The 18,379-nt window shown below is 36.4% G+C and overlaps 1 protein-coding gene across 22 annotated transcripts in view; it reads left to right on the top strand.

Moving 5' to 3' along the window:
* Nucleotides 1–18,379, top strand: part of KDM6A (lysine demethylase 6A) — a 180,775-nt gene that overhangs the window by 38,380 nt on the left and 124,016 nt on the right. The gene's annotated exons all lie outside the window — the stretch shown is intronic.

Below are 18,379 nucleotides of genomic sequence, written 5' to 3'. Positions count from 1 at the left end.
TTTTCTGTGAAATCCACTTTGATTTTAATGTTGTTTCTATAGTTTTCTTTGTTTAGTGTCAGCATGGTATATCTCTTTTCATCTTTTTACTTTTAACATATTTGTGTCTTTAAAAAAAACTTTGTTTATGGGTGGCATGTAGTTGGGTCTTAGTTTTATATCCAACTAATGATCTTTACTTTTAGAACTTTTTTCTAAAACTTTATTTGAAATAATTATGACTTTGTAGGAAAGTAAATACAGGGAAAGTCCTGTTTACCTATCACCTAATCTCCCCCAGTGTTAATAAATCTTGTGTGATTACTAAGACCAGGAAATTGACTATAGAGTGTATTCAGATTTTCACCAAGATGTGTGTGTGTGTATGTGTACCTCTGCCGTCTAATCGTGTGTATGTAGCCAAGATTTTTACTCCACCACAAGACTCCATTGTGCCACCTCTTTGTAGCTATACCACCCCCCCCCCCATCCCTAACTCCTGGAAATCATTATTCATGACTATTTTATAAATAGAATCAGGTAGCATGCATCCTTTTGAGATGTGTAATTTATTTGTTGTTCATTCAAATAATTTTGTATATGAGTAGTCTTCTTTTTTTCTTTCCTTTCTGAGTATTGTTCCATAGTATGGATGTACCAGAGTTTGTTTAACCATTCCCCCATTGAAGGACATTGTTTAATTTCCATTTTTTGGCTATTACAAATAAACTGCTCTGAGCATTTGCATTTACATTTCTGTGTGAAAATAAATTTTCATTTCTCTGGGATAAATATTTAAGAGTGTAATCACTAGTTGAGTGGTAAATCCATTTTTAGATTTTAAAGGAACTGCCAAACTCTTTTCCAGAGTGTCTATGCCAGTTTACATTACCATCAGTAATGTATGAGCAGTCCAGTTTTACCAGCATTTGGTGTCATCACTGTATTTTAAAAAATTTATTTTGGTAGATGTATAATGATAACTCATTGGGATTTTAGTTTGCATTCTCTCATAGTCAAAAAAGTTGAGTATTTTTTCATGTGCTTATTTGCCATCTGTATATCCCTTTGGTAAAAATGTCTGTTTACATCTTTTGCCCATTTTCTTCTTTGATTATTTTTTAAGTGTTGAGTTTTGAAAGTTCTTTAGTCTTGATATGGATCTGCTGCTGCAGGTGGATCAGATTATCTGTTGGTTTCCTGGTTGCAGAGCAGAAGTTGGACTGGCCTTGGGTTTTGTTGCCTCTGGAGACGGATGAGCCCCCCCCACCAGTATGTGGTTGTGGGTGGCGAGGGGGGTTGGGGAGTAAGGGTGGGCTTGAGATAGTATGGGGCTTCCTAGTTGGTGCTGAGGGAGAATTGGCCTGCCTGCTTGTATACCAGTTCTAATTTTCTTCCTTTTCTTCCATGTCCGTTGGTTCTTGGTTGCATGTCTCTAGCAGGATACATGGGAGAAAAAAAAAGAAAACCCAGGGAGTTTGTGTTCTCTTTCCTCAAGTCCTAAGGTCCATAGACAGTCTGCCACCTTCTTTAAAGCTTTTGGAGTTCTTTTAGTGTTTAGGTGTTTATTGAATAATTTTTTAGGTGTTTGGGTTTATAAGGGAGTAGCAGGGAAGTTAGTGTGTGCCATTTTGTCTTGCAACCAGCAGCTATGATTCAGATGTTTCGACTATTTGCATTTAATGAGATGACTGATACGGCTAGGTTTGAATATATAATCTTGCTCTTTGTTTTCTGTTCGTTCTGTTTTCTGTTCTCTTTTTCTTCCTGTGTGTCTGCCTTTTATTGGATTAATGGATGAGATGAATAGTTTTTATGATTCTTTTTTTGGGGGTGTGTAGCTTATTTTTGGAGAAGGCAATGGCACCCCACTCCAGTACTCTTGCCTGGAACATCCCATGGATGGAGGAGCCTGGTAGGCTGCGGTCCATGGGGTCGCTAAGAGTCGGACACGACTGAGCAACTTCACTTTCACTTTTTTCACTTTCATGCATTGAAGAAGGAAATGGCAACCCACTCCAGTGTTCTTGCCTGGAGACTCCCAGGGACGGGGGAGCCTGGTGGGCTGCCGTCTACGGGATCACACAGAGTCGGACACGGCTGAAGTGACCTAGCAGCAGTAGCAGCAGCTTAGCTAATTGGTCTGTTTTTTAAGTAGTTTTGGATTTAAAGCATACATGTTTGCTTCAAGTAAACACAGCCTACATTCAAGTAGTAATATACTTTTTCATTGATACTATAAGAAACTTAGTAAGGTGCACTTCCATTTCACTTTTCATGAACTTTGTGTTATTGTTGCCATTAATTTTACTTCTGTATTTGTTAACAGCCCGTGTACATTGTTATTATTTTTGCTCATAAACAGTTATCATTTAAGGAGGTTTAATTAAACATGAAAAAGTTATATTTAGTTACATATGTACTATTTCCATTTGTCTTCCTTTATGTAGATCTAGATTTCGATATTGTTCTCCATAGTGGCTGCACCAGCTTACTTCCCACCAACAGTGTAGGAGGGTTCCCATTTCTCCACACCCTCTGCAGCATTTGTTATCTGTAGATTTTTAAAATGATGGCTATTTTGACTGGTGTGACTGATTAATTTTTATTTGGTTGGTTTTTCTCTTTATGGGTTATAATTTCTTGATTGCATTGTGTCTGGATATTTACCTTGCTAGTGTCTGGATATTATTATTAGTTTTGAACTTTGTTCTGGTATGCAGTTAAGCTAGTTGGAACTAGTTTGATCATTTTGAGGCTTGCTTGTACACTATGTTAGCTGGAAACAGAGCAGCCTTTAGTCTTGGGCCAATTTTGTTCAGCTATTGGGGTGATATTCTTCTAAGGACTCTTCCAAATGCTCCTTGTTTTATGAAGTTTCTTCACTCTGACTTGTGGGAACAGTAACTATTTTTGGCACTGTTCGAGTCAGGTAGATTTTTCCACTTGTTTGTTTTAGGTGCTTCTAGGGCAATTTCTTCATCTTTCTGTGCTCAGTGCTACACATCTGAGGACTCAAGGGGGAACCTGTACAGATCTCTGGAGCCCTCTCTTCTCTCTCATTTCTTACCTTGTGTATACTTGCTGCCTTGACCTACCCGAATTCCAAGCTCCTCCTTTTTAACTCTGGGAGATTGCAATTTGCCTGCATTTCTCTACCTTTTTGCCTTTACATGGCAACTCAGTCCCGAGAGTAAACTGGGGGCAGTTATCAGAGTTACCTTATTTGTTTCTCCTCTCTAAGGTAAAGGAGGCTTCTTTTTTTTTTTTGGCCGTGTCTTGTGGTATGTAGGATCTTAGTTCCCTACCCAGGGATCGAACCCAGGCCCACTGCACTGGAAGTGTGGAGTCTTAGTTAGCCACTGGACCACCAGGGAAGTCCCTCTTTTCTCTAAGTGGTCACTGCCGTGCATTGCTTGTTGTCCAGTATCCAAAGACACTGTTTCACATATTTTGCTTGGTTTATTAAAGTAGCAGAGTAAATATGATCCCCTCTTTTCTGTTTTTGCCATTAGAGGAAATCCTTAACAAATTTGTAGTTTTGATTTTGTCTTTGTTTTAAATCTGCTTATGTAGAATACTTGATAAAGGGCAAGTCTTCATTTATCTTTAACCCAGGAATGCCTTTTTGCTTAAATTGGCTAATATGTGAAGTATAGAGTAACGTGCCATGAAAGGGAGTAAGGAATGGTAAGAGTGAAAAAATGTAGATCAGGTGTCACATAGAATCAGTGTCCTTAATGCAAACACAAATATTACTAGTTTTGAGGCCTTACATTTAATTTATGGTTAATGCATGCTTTAGTTCAGGGCTTTCTACTTTCATTCCATGGAACACTGTTATCCCTCTAAATTTTAATTGGTTTTTCACAACAAATGGGTCTGTGGGCCAAGTGTGTTTAGGAAATTTTAGTGTAAAGTTTGTCTCTGTTTTAGCACTTCTCAGAAACCAGTAATGTGCTAATGAGTGCTGTGCATGTCCAATGAACCAGTGTGTCAATCACTGTACTTGAGTGACCCTCTTGAAAATTGTTAGAGATGTGTCATTATTAAATGTTCATGGATGTTTTAGTAATGTCTAAAAATGATATATTTAATTATCTTGGGAGTACTTACCTGAGTAGATTTAAAAATTTATATTTTTAGTGAGTCTGTTGATTGCTTTTGATGGATATTTAGGTTCTTCTGATAGTACACACAATCTTGTATATGTGTTACTTTATACGATTTATATGTTTATTTGTAGGAATAGTTATTAGACTTGCTTAATTAAAAGGGCATGAACATATACACACAGTTTGCACACACAGGCACATGTTGTTTTATTGCACTTTGCTTGATTGCACCTTGCAATTATTGTGTTTACCAGTTGAAGGTTTGTGGCAACCTTGGTTTGAACAAGTCTATCAGTGCCATTTTTCCAACAGCATATGCTTATTTGTGTCTGTTACATTTTGTTAATTATCTCAATATTGCAAACCTTTTCATTATTATATTTGTTATGGTGTTTGGCGATCAGTGATCTTTGTTGTGTGCTAAGTCACTTTAGTCGTGTCCAACTCTTTGCAACCCTTTGGACCGTAGCCCACCGGGTTCCTCTGTCCATGATGTTACTATTGTTTAGGGGTGCCACAAATCATGCCCAGGTAAGACAGTGGAGTTAACAAATGTTAACAATATGTATGCTGAAAACTACAAAACACTGATGAGTTCAGTTCAGTCACTCAGTTGTGTCTGACTTTTTGCAACCCCATGGACTGCAGCATGCCAGGCCTCCCTGTCTATCACCAGCTCCCAGAGTTTACTCAAACTCATGTCCATTGAGTTGGTGATGCCATACAATCATCTCATCCTATGTCGTCCTCATCTCTTCCTGCCTTCAATCTTTCCCAGCATCAGAGTCTTTTCAGATGAGTCAGTTCTTCACATCAGGTGGCCAAAGTATTGGTTTCAGCTTCAGCGTCAGTCCTTCCAATGAATATTCAGGACTGCTTTCTTTTAAGAATGACTGGTTGGATCTTCTTGCTGTCCAAGGGACTCTCAAGAGTCTTCTCCAACACCACATAACGTCATCTTCTGTTTAGTCCACCACACCTGGTTTAGAACATACACACAGATACCTCCACATCTCCACCCCAAATAGGAACCAATATGTTTTCTAAATTTTATGGGCATACTCTCTGGGCAGTTTCTGTAGAAACATGCCCAACTAAAAGAGTCACTATATACTGAGGGATTCTCAAAGCTTTGGCATCCTACCAGATATTTATAGTTCATTTGCAGTATTCTCACTCTAGATTTATTTCATTAATCGGGTAACGTTTACCATAATCAGTGTTGGTAGTAACACAATTGACATTCCACCTTTATCAGATTTTAGAAGTAAAAGAACTAGTTAACCCAGGGTCAGATTCGTCCAAAGAGGAGAAAGAGTTTGGTTGAGCTTTTTACTCAGTAAGATATTGCTTAGAATATATACCATACTCCCTTTCTCCCTGTATTACATTGTAAGATGTGTTTTCTATTTGATAGATACTGAAATAAATAGTAGTCCCTGAATAGTAGGGAGGACATGTTAGTGGATTAGAAAATCGCAAATGGTAACATTTTGCTTGGGAGCAGTTCAGTGACAATGAAAGAAGAAAAAGGAGAGCACTTCCAATTATTACAGAAGTCAACACATTTTATTATAAAACATCAAAAAACTCTGTTCATTAATATTAGCACCAATCTCATCAGAAAAATATTTTCAGTTTTGGGGAGCTGTCAAGTTCTCTGTGGAGGTAAAGTTTTCCAAAATTCTGATTTTTGTTTGAAATCTCAAGTTTGATCATTGGCAACAAATTACTGTTTGTTGCTTTTCTTGAAATGACAGACTCTTTTCATTCATTTTTGAGAAAATGTCTTTCAGTACATAAGTCTGAGTAAACGTAGTCATTCTTTTGAGTAAAAGATGGTGTTGCATGAAGAAGAAGCTAGTTCAGTTTATAACTGAAACAGTCAGTCACTCATGTACTTAGCAGTCAGTGTAGCCATTGTATTTCAATATGGAGAATGCTTTTTGCCAATACAGATTATTAAAAACAATGTGTGCTCAAGGGGTGACATTTAATGAAATGATTTTTACTGTTTCTTCAAGAATATTTATATGAAACTGTTGTTTAAAAAACCCTATAAGTGTGTGTTTGTTTAAAAACCCTGTAAGTGCTTGGTGGTGAAGAGTATGTAATTTCAAGTTAAGTTTGGTGTGTCTGCCTTGACTCCTGCAGAGGTGCCAGTAGTTTTGTTAGGGGAAGCACACTGACTGAAACTGCCCACCCTGACCAGGCAACATAGTAACCATGTGCAAGACTTGTTTTAGGACAGGAGGTCCTGGTAAGAAATCGGAACTAATAAGCAACCACTAACTGGAAGAGTTTGGGAAAGGTCAAAAGGAGACACCACATGTCCGACCACCTCCTAGAATCTTCCTGGCTGCCAGCCATCTTGGCTGAGCAATGCGTGTGCCACCAGGAAGGACTCTGAATGGCCAGAGACAACCCAGAAACTAACCCCATCACCATAAAACCAGTGACTGTGAGCCACGTGGCAGAGCAGTTCTCCTGGGTTCCCTTACCCTACTGCTCTCCACCCGGGCGCCCCTTCCCAATAAAATCTCTTGCTTTGTCAGCACGTGTGTCTTCTCTGACAACTCATTTCTGAGTGTTAGACAAGAGCCCCATTTGGGCCCTGGAAAGGGTCCCCCTTCCTGAAACAGTTTTACTCACCGTTACTTTTGCATCATTGGTATGCATGTCAATAGAGTAAAAAAAAAAAAAAGAAATAATATCTTTAATATTATAATGAAAATAATTTTACATTAGCAGACCTCCCAAAAGTGTTTCGGAGACTCCCAGTTATCTGTGAACCACACTTTAATGAGAACTGCTGACTTAGGGTTTAGAGCATGCATTTTTTACTTATTAAAGCCTACTGTTTGTGACCCCATGGACTATATAGCCCACCAGGCTCCTCTGTCCATGGGATTCTCCAGGCAAGAATACTGGAGTGGGTTACCATGCCCTCCTCCAGGGGATCTTCCCAGCCCAGGGATCAAGCTCACATCTCCTGTGTCTCCTGCATTGCAGATGGATTCTTTACCAGCTGGGCCATGGGTAAGCTCAATTAAAGCCTAACTAATAGATGCTCTCTTTTCTTGAGCGATGCAAAATTCTTAGTCTCCTTCATTCCACTGTTGTTGAATATATTAATTCTGGACGTGTTTTAAACACAAAATATTGCTAAGTTGTCACCCACATGTTTTAACATTTTGCTTGTCATTTTTTTGAGATCATTTTTGTTTTCTTCATATGGGTCTGATATATTCAAAATGTTCTTATTTCACCTTATTAAGTATGTGTTGAGGTTTCGTTGTTATTTTGCAACTGGGCTTCCAGTTTTTCCACAACCTTTGGTTGGAGAAGACAATTCCCTTTATATTGAATTACCTTTTATATTGTCAAAACCAGTTGCCTTTATTTGCATAGCTCCGTTTCTGAGTTTTCGATTTTTTTCCATTGGTCTCTGTGTTTTCCTCAATACCACACTGTCCTGATTATTGTTGCTTGCTTTATTGCCTTGAAATTGGATAATATGAGTCCTATGACTTGCTCTTTTTCAGCATTGTTTTGGCTATCCTGATACCTTTTCTTCCCGTAAAATTTGTAGATTAGCTTTTTGGTATATCCAAAACTTTCTGGGGCTTTGATTGGAGTTCCCTTGAATTATGGAGAATTGATATATTAATGTTTTCTATTTTGTGAGCATGGTATTTCTCTCTGATATAGATATCCTTTAGATATCCTTTGATTTAGATATCCTTTGATTTCTTTCATCAACATTTTGTGATTTTTCTACACATGGATCCTGTATGTATTTTTGTTAGATTTATGTCTTAAGCACTTCATTTTAGGAGGAGGTACTATTTTTCAAAATTATTTATTTGATTGTGCTGGCTCTTCATTGCTGCGAGGGCTTTTCTTTAGTTGCAGAGAGCAGGGACTCCTCTCTAATTGCAGTGTGCAGGCTTCTTACTGTGGTGGCTTCTTTGGCTGCAGAACATGGGTTCTAGGCTTGTGGGCTTCAGTGGTTGCAACATGTGGGTTCAGTAGTTGCGGTGCCCAGGCTTAGCTGCTCGGTGGCATGTGTGATCTTTCTGGACCAGGAATTGAACCTGTGTCTGCTGCATTGGCAGGCAGATTCTTTACCACTGAGCCACCAGGGAAGCCCAGGAGGTACTATTGTAAATGGCATTAAAAAAATTTCCCCCAAATTCCAACATTGTTGGTATGTAGGAATGTAAGTTGTATATTGACCTTGAATATTACACTTAGCAGTTGTAGTAATTTAAAAACTTTTAATTTTAGCTAATCACAACATACCTACCTTCAAATTATACCATGTCGTGCATAGTATTGAATTTACAAGAATGTACTTCCTTTTCTCCCATCCTTGTCTCTTGTGTTAATGTCATATATTTTGCTTCTACATGTTATAAACCCCACAATACATTGTTACTGTTTTTTACTTTAAACAGTTTAAAAATAAACTTTGTTAAGGTATAATTTGCATCTATTTAATTTCACTTCTGTTATAGGTGAGTTTTTTAGAAAAATATTTTACTGAAGTATTGCTGATTTACAATGTTGTGTTCAATGAGTTTTGACAAATATATGCACCATGTGGTCTTTTGAGACTGACTTCCTTCACTCAGCTTAATACCTATGAGGTTCATCCGTGCTGTATCAATGAAATCATTCTTTTATATTGCTATACAGAATTCTGTATTATAGATGTACCACAGTTTATCCATTCACTTGAATATTTGTTTCCAGTTTTCACTGATAATGAATAAAGCTAATATAAACATCATATATAGGTTTTGGTATGAATGTTAGTTTTTCCTTCTTTAGAGTAAATACTTACAAGTGCAATAGTTGGGTCTTGTGATAGATGTATGTTTTACTTCATACTTAATTGCCAAACTGTGTTCTAGAGTGACTGTACCATTTTGCATTTTTATCAGCTGTTCTGCATCCTCATTAACATGTGGTATTGTCATACTTGAAAATTTTCATGAACTTTAAATAAATAAGCTGTAAGGGTATATTGTACAACAGGGAATTTAGCCAATATTTTATAATAACTATAAATGGATTATAGCCTTTAAAATTGTGAATCACTTATGTTGTACACCTGTAACTGTAATATTATACACCAATTTTATCTCAAAAAAATTTCATGAACTTTTGAGGACATTATGCTAAGTGAATTAAATCAGACAGAGAAAGACAAATACTGTATGATCTTGCTATATGTGAAATCTAAAAATGTCAAACTCACAAGCAGAGTGTAGATTGGTTTGCCGGGGGCGGGGGGGGGGCGGGGAGCTGGGATGTTGGTCAAAATGTACAAACTTCCAGTTATAAAGTGGATAAATTTTGTGGGATCTAATGTTCAGGAGTACAGTTAATAATACTGTACTATATACTTGAAAGTTGCTTAGAGAATAGATCTTAAATGTTTTTTTTTACCACCATCACCAAAAAAAAAAAACAGGTGACCATGTGAGGTGATGGATATGCTACCTAATCTTGTTGTGGTGATCATTTCACAATGTATACATATGTCAAATCATCATGTTGTGCACCTTAAGCTTACACAGTGTTATACATTTCTTGTGTCTCAATAAAACTGGGGGGAAAGCCATTTAAATAGGTATTTAATGGTATCTTATGGTTTTACATGATTTGTGTAGCTGTATAATCTTAAAACTGGGTTATGTGTATCTTACAACTTTGTTCTTTTCCAAAATTGTATTGGTTATTCTAGTTTATTTACCTTTACATATAAACTTTTGTGATCAGCCCACCTGTATCTACAAAAAATATTACTAGGGTTTTAGTTCTAATCTTACTAGATCTTCCAGTTCAGGAACCTGGTCTCTGCATTTATTTGGGCCTTATCTGAGTTATCTCTTCAGAGGAATGAGTGAATTTAACTCAGATGACCATTATATCTACTACTGTGGGCAAGAATCCCTTAGAAGAAATGGAGTAGCCATCACAGTCAACAAGAGAGTCTGAAATGCAATACTTGGATGCAATCTCAAAAACGACAGAATGATATCTGTTCATTTTCAAGGCAAACCATTCAATATCACAGTAATCCAAGTCTCTGCCTGGACCAGTAATACTGAAGAAGCTGAAGTTGAACAGTTCTATGAAGACCTACAAGACCTTCTAGAACTAACACCCAAAAAAGATGTCCTTTTCATTATAGGGGACTGGAATGTAAAAACAGGAAGTCAGGAAACACCTGGAGTAACAGGCAAATTTGGCCTTGGAGTACAGAATGAAGCAGGTCAAAGGCTAATTGAGTTTTGCCAAGGGAACTCACTGGTCATAGCAAACACCCTCTTCCAACAACACAAGAGAAGACTCTACACATGGACATCACCAGGTGGTCGACACCGAAATCAGATTGATTACGTTCATTGGTTAATGATAATAGTAAAAACTGGGTTAACAGCCAGATACTCTTCAGTAGAAACAAATTATGGTTTAACCATTAATGATGTGAAGATGTTAATTTTGGTGTAAATCTATACACTTTGACACAGTAAACAGTGATATATAGAATGAAAGAAATAGTTTATAAACTGCATACGAAGGTTTGTACTGTTTGCATATACAGTCATCCCTCCACATCTGAGGGGGATTGGTTTCAAGACCCCCACAGATACCAGAATCCATAGGTGCTCAATTCCTTTAGATAAAATGGCATAATACAGTTGGCCCTCATATCAGCAAGTTCTGCATTCACAACTGTATACATAGAAAAAAGCCTGAAAGAGTATATTGAGATAGATTAGAAGCTGTTTTCTTTAAAACACTGTCTTTGGGGAGGGTCCTTTACTGTGTTGTAGTTTTTCTAGTTTTGAGATTGTTCATTTATTTAATAAATTCTAGGTGCATATTACATATTAAAAGTTTAAAAATTCAAGGTTGATTATTTTCAGTGGAGCTCATGATAATGAATGTAATATATGCCCCCACCCCCACAATGAAGTATAACTCCTTCCCTTTTTTGTGCATTTATTATTTTAGCAATGTGTATAAGGCAGATGGCTTCCCAGGTGACTCAGTGGTAAAGAATCTGCCTGCCAGTGCAGAAGACACGGGTTTGATCCTTGGATCGGGAAGATCCCCTTGAGGAAGGCATGGCAACCCATTCCAATAATCTTGCTGGAGAATCCTATGGAAAGAGGAGCCTGTGGGCTACAGTCCATGGGGTCACAAAGAGTCAGACGTGACTTAGTATACACACACACACATACATACATAATCATTTATACATATGAGCAGTAGTGTTTTTCTGTCACAGGTGGCTTTTGAATATGGTAATTTGATTTTTTTGTTTTATTTTGCTGTTGTTTTCTTGTGTGTGTCTTTTGGGGCGTAGGGGATATGATTGCTTTTTATATGATTTAAAATAAGGCAAGGTAAGAAAGTATAGTAAAGAACTGAGGCTAAATCTTCCTTGTGGGATGGTGGGAGCAGAAAGTAGTGGTCTTGTGTACTGCTTTTGTGTTTGGTGTGAGGTGGAGTTGTAAAAGGAACTGGGTGTTGGAGTGTTAAGAGGAAGAGCTGCTTATGCAGGTCCTCTTTGTGCAAATGACTTTAGGTCCTAGGCATGGCCTAAATTTAACACCTTGATCCAAGCTCTGGAACTCTACTGTTTGAATCCAACTTCTCCTAGTTATTAGCTCTGTGACCTTGAGCACAGGGTTTACTTCATGCCTCAGTTTCCCTATCTGTCAAGTAGGATCTCCCTATCTTATAGAGTAATTGTGAGGACTAAATGAATAAGTATATGTAAAGTGCTTAGAATATTGCATGGTACGTATCAAGAGCTCAGATATTAGTTATCAGCACTTGAGGTACGAAATTATCTAGTTTGATTTCAGTAGTGTAGTTCTGTGAAAATTTTTGCAATAGCAAAGCATTTTCAATAGTTTATTTGTAAAGAATGGTACTTAAGGTGCTATGATATTTTCTTGAGTGATGCTTTCTTACTGAATGCAGAGTCCAGAGAGGCTGAGAAATTCAGAATCGAGGTTGATATGCTTAAATTTGGTTAACTGACTTTGTTTTAATGCAAAAGATGGGTATTAATTGAAAGTTGGAGTGAGGGAGGTAGTGTAGAGTAACAAATGTGTAAGTTCTTTTATCTTCTTTAAAATGTTAGGTATAGGTGACAGTTAACTAGATTTCTTTTAATTTTCATTTATCCTGTTGGTATGTGTTAATGATTATTTCATTAGACTGCTTTTTTTTGTTGTTTGTTTTAAATTAAAAAAGAGGGCTGCATACTCATTTATTTCTTGTATAAAAGAATTCTCAGAGGCAATCAGTTTTGGGCTGCTCAGGAACTCTACTGTTCCAGGAACTTGGGCACCTGTTTTCCTACTCTCTATCCTCAGCTTGTAGCTTCTACCACTTGGGTAATTTCCAGCTAGGGGTCCCATTGGCCAGAACTTAATCATCAGGCCGCACCCACAATGATGACTGGGGACCCCAGTATCCTGTGTCAGCATATGTCTAAATTTAGAGGTTCTGTTAACAGAGGAGAAGAGAAAGGATATCAAGGACACCTAGAATCTGAAGCAAGTTTATATAAACACTGTTCATATAAATATCTAAATATTAACACTAAAGTGGGAAAAATATATGTGCTTGCATCTACACGAAATAATCTTGAATATAGTAAGAAGTTTTTACATTGTTGCTTCTGGGAAAGGGGACTGGTGGCTTGGATCAGGATTGGGAGACTTTACTACATATCCTTTAGAATTGGTCATGTGTTAATTTTAACTTAAATAGTAAATGAAATTAAAAAGAGAAGTATGAAAGTCTGATATATAAGTTCAAGAATAGATGTCATTAAGAATCAATAATACTTAAGATTATCATTTTAATTGTGTAACTTTGTTTATATATGGTGTGTTGAAATTTCAAAAAATGGTTTAGACTGAGGTACTTTCAACCTTTTCAGATTCCTAAGTTATTTTAAAAACAGGTAAAGGGCATCACTGAGTGTCTGGGAAGGGGAAGAATTCTGATTTATGAGACATATTTCTGAGAAGACTGCCTGAGAAACATTAATGAAGCAGACATTTTTATGGTTTGGGGGGAGAAGTTCAAGATAGTGTATTTCTTTAGAAATTCTGGAAATTCAAAGTGAATAAACTGCAATCATGGATTTAAGTCAAGAGAGATGCATTTACATATACACATGTCTGTTTGTCTGTTGGTATGTATTATATATAATGTTACACATTGTGTGCTTATATTCGAGAAGCCCAAGGAATCTTTAAAAAATGCAGAATTGTATCCAGAGTAAGAAGTCTCCTTTTTACCCCCACAAAGATAACCTTAGTAATTTATTCTTTAATTCTTTGCATTAATATGAGCCAAAGAAAGATGACCCATTTAGGGGATTCCCTGGCAGTCCAGTGGTTAGGACTTAAAGCTTTCACTGCTGAAGGTGCTGGTTCGATCCCTGGTCAGGGAAGTAGGATCCTGCAGCCACATGGTGTGGCCGAAAAAAAACCCCAAAAGGTGGCCCATTTAATTTTTGGTGCATTAAGTGTTACTCCTTTCTGATTGAACTGAATTAAACTTGCTTGTTAGTTATACCCATTCATTGTTCTTATATCTGGAGCTATCCAGAGTGCAGTTAATCTTTTCTCCTAGGTGACAGCTTTTAAAATATTTAAGTAAAGTTAAAGCATCCCTGATGGTTCTCCTCAGCTCAACTCAGTTAAAATAATTTTCATATGGTAGTTTATCCATCTTTCACCACACTTATAACCTTCTTTATGTTACCGCTTGTTAAAGTGTGGCACACAGAACTTAAACATAATTTTAGAGATCTGGTCAGAGCAGACTTTGGTGAGCTGATTGTTGTTGTTGATCTGTATAATGTGCTTCATTATTTTGGACCATGAATACATTTTTAGTAGCCCTATTTCATGAATGACATGTTGACCTGTAGTCAGCTTCAGTTCCTTAATCTTTTGTAAGTAGTCAGCTGCTAAATTGTCTTTTACTGTCTGTGACTGCTTTTAGGAACTGTGGGCAGGATTATATGCTTGCTTTTATTATATTCAACCTAAAAGCTTGGTTCATTTAAAAACCATTGGTTCATTTACCATATCAGTGATTTATATTTTAATGGGAATGAGTTTAACTAACTACTAAGATTAATTCTTAGCATCCTGACTTGCAGCCCTTAAGGAATGGAAGTGTAAGACAAAGAAGAGAAGGTCACTTGAGAATCTAAAATAACAACATAACATTGCTTCATTAATTCAAGAAATATTTATTAAGTCCCTATCATGTGATCATGGTTGGGATATGGCCCTTCCCCCGACAGAGCTTACAGGTTGGGGAGGCAGTAAGCATCTGGGAACCTGATAGAAGAGGCAGGGCTTCAGAATGGGAACCACCAAACTAGGACTGTGTTGAGATAGGTGGCGCAGTGGTAAAGAATCTGCCTGCCAGTGCAGGAGACGTGTGGGGGAGATCCCCCTGGAGAAGGAAATGGCAACCCACTCCAGTATTCTTGCCTGGAGGATCCAATGGACAGAGGAGCCTGGCGGACTGCAGTCCATGGGGCTGCAAAGAGTCAGACATGACTGAGCATGCAAAGAATGCTAGAAGAAAGAATGAAAAAGAAAGAAAAAAAAGGAAACCATTGAGGTATTTAAATGTACATTAGTATTCTCTACCATTTGTATGTTCAGGTACTAATCTTTCAGATTGGAAAAAAAGATTGTTAAGATGTTGCCTATACTTAGCAGTTCTAAAATAGTAACAACTCATTTTAGCTAGGCACTTACCAAGCTTATCATACAGTACTTTAATGCTTAACATAAAAAGGCAGATTATTTACGTCTTTTTTTTTTTAATGTGATCTAATCTTTCAAAGTTTAGAAATAGAGGGTAGTGATTAGTATTCTGAGATTTTTTTCAAATAATAAAAACAAAGCAGCTACTGAGCACAAACTATATTGAACGTTGTGGATTCTAGCACTGTAGTGAGAGGAAGACATCCAGTCTCTCTGCTTAGCTGGGAGAATCTTTGTTGTTTTTTAGTGGCTAAGTCATGTCCGACTCTTTTGCAACCCTATGGACTGTAGCTCACCAAGCTCCTCTTTCTGTGAGATTCTCCAGGCAAGAATACTGGAGTGGGTTTCCACTTCCTCGTCCAGTGGATCTTCCCGACCCAGGGATTGAACCCACATCTCTGCATTGGCAGGCAGATTCTTCACCACTGGGAAGCCTGGGAGAATCTTTACTCTCCTTTGATTCTAGTATTTAATGATTAACTTTGTTTTCCTTCTCAATTTTTTTTTCTAGTAAGTAGTAAAGATTACAGGTATGTAAGCCCCTAACTGTAAACAACAATAGGATTTAAAAGTGATTTTTGTGGAGGGTTTTGCTCATCCCTTAGTGCAAGATATACCTTATTTTTTAATAGGTTTTTCACTTATAAAAATAAGACATTTTTGCTTTCTTAGTGTTTAGCATATGAGTTGAGAATTTATTGTTTTTAAGCTTTAAAAATTATTTAGTCTACACTGTCCATTAGCTATGCATCTATATGTAGCCATGTCTCTATATGTGTGTATATGTAGCCATGTGTCTAATTTAAATACAAATTAAAGTGGAATAATTAAAAAATTTGCTTGTCTTACACTGGTCATGTTTCAAGTGCTTGATAACTATGTATGTCTAATGGATGCCATATTGGGCAGCACAAATTATGGAACATTTTTGTCATTGCAAAACATGCTCTATCAAATGATGCTAATCTGGGGAAAATGGTTTTTATTCAAATTTCTGAGTATCCTTACACTGAAAGTACTATGAATCCTAGAGGAAAGGGGAGGATTTTACTTGTGCACATTAAAAAAAAATTTTTTTTAAGGTGAGAATATAAAAGTAATCCTTTTAACAAATATTTTTACTTAATAGAAGTTTGCCTGAACTTTGTTCTAAATCTAAACTAACTGCATATCTTCTATGTTAACAATTAGCCCTTTATTGAAACTTTTATTATAAAAATACTGTTTCATTCTAGATTATTTTATGAGTTAGTAGTCTTGGAAACTTGCTCCATTTATTTACTTTGCTTTAAATGCTTAAAAAAAAATTGTTTGCCTGTATCTAATGTCAGTGTTTACCTCAAACACTTCAAATAAATTCATGAGGTTTCACCGTGAAATGATGACATGGGTGCTTGGAACCTTTATTCTGCCTTTTTGCTCATCTTCATTTCGTTTGATATTTGACTCTGTCAGCATCATCTTCAGCCATCAACATTTAATTGGTAGGTTTAGGTACATGCTGGCTTTGTTGGAAATTATTGTGAATCTCTTCATCAAGTCCAAGTGTATTGGTACGAGAATTGTTCATTCTCATTTTTACCTGGTGTTGTGTTTTGTGATGATCAGAGTTGTGTATAGTACTCACTGTAGATGTGTTCCTTTGTTTTTTGGTAAGTGGAAGATAGGTAAGAGTATCATGGTAGTGGCATCAATGTTTGGTGATAAAAGGCCATATAGAACGTTGCCATCTTTTTGCTCAGATTATTAAAACTTCATGTTTATGTTTTGAATGCTTTTTCACCATGAAACTTTATTTGCTTGTAAAGTTAATGCTAATCATCCATAAGAAATTAATCAGAGAGGAGTAGCAAAGTTTCTAAATATCTTACTAAGAGTTTAAAAAACAGACTATAACTAGCTTTATTTATAATGCCATTTTTAGCTTTAAAAAGTCATTTTATTTAGTGTAAAATTAAGAATTGTCATAGTCCTATAATTTTATAAATTTCATTGATACTAAAACCACGAAAGTAAATTATTAAAAACACAGAAGTAAATTATATTTTTGTTCTCTAACCATCTGCCAGATCAGATTATATATGACTTCAAGAGGATCTTGAAATTTCATTCCTCCAAATTATAGTAATTTCTGATATGTCAGTGTAGCATTTAGACTCTTTTATAGGGAAACAGAATGATAAGTTTTCAGTGACAGTGATTTGGTACATATGCACATGTAGATAGGTAAGAGTAGAATAAGAATGGAAGACAGTCCTTTTAATAAGTGTTAGATTTTAACGATGGTAGAATTATTCCCAAATTTGCTTTGTTTAGGAAGACTTTTCTAAACTAGATAAATACTTGTGTATGTGCTTTGGATAGATAAATTTTAGGATGTAAATTTTGAAACTCTTCACCAAAGGCTCTACATTTTACAGGAGAGGAAAAATCAAGGCATTTTAAGTGGGTACTCTGCCCCACATTGTGTTTTCTTATCCCATCAACAGCTCTTGAAGCAGTGGTGAAAGGAATTTTTGATAATGGGAACTAATTTTTTTGTGTGTGTACCAAACCTGAGAATGTACTCATACATTTGAGAAGCCATGCACATTTCTTCTTTTAACGACTCCAGAAAACTAACATATAACAGTATTATAAAGTAGACTGTTAGGAGGGAAATTTTGACAAGATTATTGGGATGCCTGCAACAATCTTGGAAGAGTTAGTTTTTTTATCTTAACCTAAGTAGAAGGTAGAGAAACAATTATTAAGTGCTAAGCACTGTGATGAACCCTTAAGAGAAGTCTTCTAATTTTAATTCTTAAATCAGCCCTTTGAGTGTTATTAAAACTGAAAATCAAAGAGGATAAGTTCCCTAGGATCTCCTGTAGCTAATGACAACTGGAATTTGTCAAACTCCAGAATTCTCTTCTTCCCATCATTCATTTTTTCCCTGTACTTTCTTGGATTACAAAAAAAGAATGATATCCTTAAAATATGATTTTCTTCAGGGAAGAAGCAGTGAGAGTGAGTGCATATGTGTGTATTGGAGTGGGGGTCAAATTTGGAATAGAATTAAAGAGTTGGTGGGTTTGAAGTGTATTGTTAAGAAGATAATTGAAAGTTGATGGTAGTTTAAATGGGTAAAGGTTATGGTAAAAAAAATAGCTCCTCAGTATAAATGGTAGTTATTATTACTCTGGAGATTCTGTGAATTCTCACATAAATCAATAAAGTTCTTCCCATCTTTGGATATATTTGTTTATATCAACACGGACCACAGTAAAAATTTAGATTTACAGCTAATGAATAAAGCTATCAAAGTGCTCCTTCATTATCTTCTTTGGCACATATTTCCATTTTACAGATAGGAAAAGGACTTATGCCATAATTAGTGGCTCTTTTAATAAACATGTAGGTATTTTAGAAGATTGATGCATTGGCTGTATCTGAGGGAGAAATAAA

The sequence above is a fragment of the Dama dama genome, chromosome X (assembly GCF_033118175.1).
Source record: "Dama dama isolate Ldn47 chromosome X, ASM3311817v1, whole genome shotgun sequence".
NCBI classification, from domain to species: domain Eukaryota; kingdom Metazoa; phylum Chordata; class Mammalia; order Artiodactyla; family Cervidae; genus Dama; species Dama dama.
The sequence above is the reverse complement of the archived record's forward strand: the minus strand, read 5'-3'. Positions and strand labels throughout refer to the sequence as shown.